Here is a 6,423-nt window from a genome sequence, read left to right on the forward strand (position 1 = left end):
TTCTCAGTTTTTCCAACATTTGCAGAAGCAGCCTCGCTACGGTCTCCTCAGGAGTCTGGGTCTTCCAGGGCGGGCCTGCCTACCAGGGACACTCCTGCTCCACCTCTGGGCAGGCGGGAGAGTTGGGTGGGTGGTGCCCCCTCCCCGGGACCCCACCACCATTCGACAAGCCGCCTTCACCTGCATGCAGGTGTTAGACTCCTTGGTCCACGTGGTGCTTTAATGTTCTCTTTTGCTTTTCTAATTAAGAAGGCATTACGTCTTTATACTCAGTTTTAGTGCTTTATATTCAGTTCTCTCTGTTAACATCATGAGTGGGGTTTCTGTCCCCTGACTGGTGAAGGAGAGAGAGTGAGACTGGGAAGAGAGGTGCCTGCACAGGCACCCATGGGGAAGAGACCAGGTGTAACATCTTCAAATTGTCCTGACAGGAGGTGAAGAAGCTGGGGTATCTGTAGACCAGCTCCCACCCTTCCTCAGGTGAGGGCGGCCATGGGGCGCTGATTCCCTGGCCCTTCTGCTTGTGGTACACGAGGTCTTGTGTGCAGCCAGAGAACATCCCTGGCAGAGAGAACATCCTTGGCATGTATAGCAACTCTCTACAGGTGACCTCTGGGGCCACCCAAGGAGATAGATACAGGACAGAGGTTGGCAGACGTTTTCTATAAAGAATTATAGGTTGTACAGCCTCTGTTATAACTACACAACTCCATTGTATTAGCATGAAAACAGCCACAGACAATATAAAAGGAAATAGGCATGACTGCTTCCAATAAAACTGTATTTACAAAACAGGCAGTGGGCTGGATCAGGTCCCTGGGCTGTAGTTTGCTGATCCCTGCTGTAGGGCAGGCACCAACAAGGTCTAATACAAAATCCAATTTGCATAGCAGAGGACACGTCTTACCTGGCATCGCTGCTTGTTTTTTCCTTCCCTTTTCATGTTGGAAAATTCCATTTAGGTCTCTCCTTGACTTGAAACTTATATTTTGAGAAAGGATCTTCAAGCAACCACCATAATCAAGTTTATCCTGAAACGGTTGTATCCTGGGTTTGCAGATGGGATGTTGCTGGTGAGAGAAGTCACCTCAAAACTCACACAGCATTTAGCACATTGATGATGAAGAACATTATTCAAACCCCACAATTAGTGCAAATGCTCGACTCCCATCTCTCGTGCTTGGATAAGAGCAAATAAATGCCACAAGAAAGCCACGCTGACTTATGTTCAGAGACAGGGGGGTTTTGAGTTGAGATGTGTATTCTATCTATCAGGAGATTATATCCCTGGTCAATAGCTCACCTGTCACACCTGCCCCTTCACCTGTGTGCTTGTGACCAGGAGTTACCTGGTGGCTTACCTGTCACCTGTGGCCAGTGGCTCCAAGATATGGGATCAAAAGAGAAAAAGATAAGTTGCAGCCTCTGCCTTCCATCCAGCTGGGAGTAGACCAACGGCGTCCTCTTGGGTGCAGGGGAACATCTTTCAGGGCACTGTGATGTGGGACCCCTCCACACTGGGAAGGTGAGGGTGGGGTGGCCTGAAGCCTCCATGGTAGGAACTGGTGACAGTTCACATTATAACTAAGGGATCCCCAGCTTCATTTGGCTCTTCGGGCATCTGAAACCCTGTGGGCTGAGATTTCTAATTGCCCCCATCCTACTCCACTCAGCGCAGGGCTGAATATTAGGAATTTAGCAACGCAGAGTCTGCATCTCCTGGGCCGAGCACATTTCTCATGGTCAAGTTCATTCTCTCCTCAGGTTCACAGTGAGTCTCCTCTAAGTCCTGAGAGAAAAATGAAGCTGGCAGGCTGGCTTGGAGAATTTGCCTCGGGTCAGATTTTGATTCTTGGTGCCTTATAAACTCAAAACCAAATTCAACCCATGTTTTTTAAACCCAAGGAAAGGGACAATTAAATGCACAAGAGATTAGTGGACCAACTCAAATATGAGTTTATTAATTTGCAAAGCAAAGAGGGAGACTCCTTTCCTAGAGCTCCAGGAGCTGGCCACCCCCTCTCCTGGTGTCAATGTCCTTGGGAAGCTGATGAAGGCGTCAGGAGGCTGTGTGTGGGCTTAGAATCCCCCCTGGCAGGTGGATGGGGTTTCAGGACGCTCATCTGGGGATGGCCTCCCCGTGCACAGGTCTCTGTCCTCAGCTGACTTCAGCTCTTCAGAGGATGGAATCCCCCTTTATACCAGTGTCTGCGTTTCCCTACGCTGAGCACTGCCAGACACTGTTCCTGACTTCCGTCCCCCACTGTCCATTTCCTAAGCTCCCACGTGCTGAGTGCCGGCCCCCCTTTCCCCACAGCTGGTTCCTTCTTTGGAGACAGGGAACCACCTGGCAGCTACAACCAACCCCCTTCACTGATGCCAGACACATCCTGTGTTCATGTTACTTCAAACTCCCCGTGTTTTTCAAACCCCTTATTCTCCTAGTGCCTCTAATCTTGGCATTCTGATTTTTAGAAATTTCTATCAAATTAGACTCTGCCTCCAAAACTGACTCTGGCTACGCGTTCACCAATTCTCTTAATGCATTCAGCATTTTTTCTCTCTAAATACGAAATGCTTGGCTACGTTTCCTAAAGGTTTTTGTAGCGTGTGGTTTTCGACTCCAACCAGTGAAGGCATTGATCCCATGAAAACCACTCATTATTTTGTAAGTGACAATAAAAATGACACATAGTAGTAACTCTATAAGAATGATCAGTTTTTTAACTTAATCTTTGGGAAATCATTCTTTGAACTTAAGTATTGAAAAGAAGCCTTCAGTCTGTCACAAGATCAGACTGGACTTTACACCCTCAGTATGTGTTTTCAGCCTTTGGCTCTCTTAAGGTTTTACAGTAGTGTATCATAGGATAAAACTGAAAATGTTTTTACAGTGAACTATGATAAATATAATATATTTGTATTTTATTAATAATTATCAAGATTTGCTAGAACTGCATGTGGTCTCATGGGTAGAGCTGGTTTTTCATACTCTTCATGGTACTGTCCTATGAGGAGAGGCTGCCATGTGAATCAGTACCTAACAATACGTTTTTTCTTTCTTTCTTTTTTTTTTTTTTTTGCAATACGCGGGCCTCTCACTGTTGTGGCCTCTCCCGTTGCGGAGCACAGGCTCTGGACGCGCAGGTTCAGTGGCCGTGGCTCACGGGCCCAGCCGCTCCGCGGCATGTGGGATCCTCCCAGACCGGGGCACAAACCCATGTCCCCTGCATCTGCAGGCGGACTCTCAACCACTGCGCCACCAGGGAAGCCCTGTTTTTTCTTTTTTGAAAGAGATCATATCAGTTCTTTTAAATAAACTCCTCCACAAGTCACAGGATTTGCAAAGTTGGTAAAATACCATTTTCCATTTCACCTGGAAGCTTGCTTAATTTTGTGACTACTAAATCCAGTTCTGGATCAGGAAAGTTATAGCAAAATAAGTACCCTCTTGACACTGAACAGACCCTGAAGTCAAGCTGTGGTGTTGATGCCGGGGTATGCTGTCATTACATAGTTTATGTTATAAATACATCCCCAGTTACGCTTCCCTTATATTTTCCACTCAGTTTACTTTCTTTACATAAGAATATGTTTTAAAGTGGCATCAAGTTATCTCTGTGGTAGAGACCCCAGGGCTCATCAAGTATTCCACTAGTTGTCCTATAATCCCTCAGTTGCTTCCCGTGCAGGCAGGGTCATTGACCAGTACTGGCCAGTGCACGGTGGGTCAAGTGACATGTGTGTCTCCTTCAGGGTGAACGTAGAAGAGTGAACAAATCTTCATGGGTTCTTTTCTCCTGCCTGCTGTCGCAGCCTCGCGTTGTGACGATAAACCTATGGTTTAAGGTTGAAGCAGCTTGAATCCCTGGGCCACTGAATGGAGATCTCTGGCCTTGGGGAGTCACCCAGATCCTCCGTGAAATTTGTGTAAATCATAAATAAACCTTTGTTGTGTTAAACCTCTGAGATCTGGGGGCTGTTCATTACTGCAGTATAACTTAGTCTAGCCTGGTGAATATATTTTAGAATAGTGTTTCTGAAAGATCTTTGACTGTGACCCCAGTAAGAAATGTACTTTACATTGTGAGCCAATACACACACTCAGACACACACACACACACACACACATTTCTGAAAAAAAAATCTCAGAAAACAATAGTTATCATTAATATGCATGATCTATTCTATTCTATTCCAAAATTGCTGGTTTTAACTCCCTAAATTTATTTTACAACTACTAATGGGGTGTAACCTGAGTTTGAAAAATGCTGCTATAGATCATAATTTGGGTATGATTTATTTGCTAATTATAAATCTTTCATGAATATTTATGAAAGCAAGATTTTTGGCAACTTTTAATTATCTGCTCCCAGAATGGATGGAAGTGTTTTTATGTAATACATATCACATCCCACGTAATTTCTGGAAGGTAATGTTTTATTGTTGAATCTTCTAATTTACATCATGTACTTTTAAATTTACTTATAAAATTTTGTCACAGGGAATAGCAATGTTAACTTGATTAATTATTATTCACTTATTTTCATTTTTAAAATAAATGACTATAAATAAGTATCTCTTGCATTAGAATCAGGATGTCATAAAAACCTCACTAGGTAGACATATTTTAGTGTTAATACTTGTGTAAAACATGAAATAGAGACCAAATAGTTTTAAATAGCACTATATATATTTTTATGTACTGTATACTCATATCAAAACTTGCCATTTCTATTAAGAAGCTGATAAGTTACTCTCTAATTTCACAAATTATACCGTAACTGTGAAAATATGGACAACTATTTTATATCTGTGCTGCTATATAAGACACTTAATGTTTATACAGAGAAGCAAGATTACAGAGGTGAAGTAATGGGAGCGGACGAACATTTCACCTGAATTTCCACCAGCCTTTTCCTTCAGCCAGAATCATCTTGATATCCTCTGAATATTCTTTTAGAGATGAATGTGGTGTCTGTTTCTTCAATAAATACACATACACACATTTTATGTATATGTGTGTATATACAGTTACACAAGTGTATATAAAGATATATACACATATATACACACGTGTATATAGTCTACATATGTATATATATTTCCGTGTGCACTTGTACACACATGCACACATAACGTCCTTTGGTTTATTTTCAGACTGTTAATGTGAAACGAAAATTTGATGATTTCCATTTATTTTTTCTTTAAGTCTAAACTGGTTTAAAAAGACCTTTGCAACATGTAATAAATTTCTTTTAAAAATCATAAATAGTATTACATTGTAAAGCATTCTATAGAGAAGGTCATATGGTGTTAGAGAAGACAGAAATTCATGCCAACATGGGGGGAAAAAGAAAGAAAACAGGTTTTCCAGACTTTTCCCTTCAAGTTGCCACCTTCAGGGGATGGAACCTCCTGCTCTTGTGTTGCTGGCTTTAAGGAAAGGAACTCCAGGCTGAGCTACCCGCTTCCATGGGAAGAGAGAAGTGTGAACAGAAGTGGTTGATCAGTTCTTTGGAATCAAATCAAACGAGCACATCGTTTCTCGGGAGCGGGTGGGCATTGGGATTGGTGATGAAGAGCCAGTCCTCGAACAGGAAAACGAAGTGACAGCTGCTCAGAAAGCATTTCTATTTGCTGATGAGACGGGGTGTTCGGGGGTTGACTGGGGAAGAGGGTGTGTTACCTTTAGATTACATGTAAAACCCCCTCCTGACGGCTTAGCTGCCGAGATGGTAACTGAGTGCTTCCGTACAGAGGCCTCCCTCCTCCTGCTTCCTTCGGGCCTCAGGTTACTAGGGGATGAGCTGGCTTTTCCCCTCTTCAGCAGAGGGGGCTTCATACAAAGGGAGGGTCCACGTGAGATGGCTGCCCCCTCGCCCTGCACACATCTCTTCTGGAACAGAGGCCGTTTCCCCAACTCATCAGAGAAGTCACAACGCGCAGAAGGTGTTTCCCTCTAGTCATGTGCTTTGGAAACCAAAGCCCAAGCAGAAAGCTCTCGAAAACACTCAGCTCACCTCTCACTTCCATCAGATTAGGAAGCCCCAGAGTGACTGCAGAAAAGGAACATTCCTGTATTAAAAACCACTAAGCGACCCTTTCCCAGAAGTGTTGCCATCCTGCCCTGCCTTTCTTCTTTTGGATAACTATGGGAGGAACCCCAGAAAATTGGGGCTGGGATGAAGGCTACACACACAGGGTAATTTGGGCATCTCTAGCAGAGTTTACCGTCACCCAGAGCAGCAGCTGGTAAAGGGCAGCCAGGCTACTGAGTTTTTACATGCATCACGCTGGCCGAGTGAGACTAGCTACGATGTGGGCATTGGTGGCAAGATTTCCAAACCTTCATGCTTTCTGACTCTCTCTTCCCCATCTGGTAATTAGGGCACCTTTCCATTCACGCCACCTTCATTTACA

This window comes from Phocoena sinus, chromosome 15, assembly GCF_008692025.1.
Source record: "Phocoena sinus isolate mPhoSin1 chromosome 15, mPhoSin1.pri, whole genome shotgun sequence".
Taxonomy (NCBI): Eukaryota; Metazoa; Chordata; class Mammalia; order Artiodactyla; family Phocoenidae; genus Phocoena; species Phocoena sinus.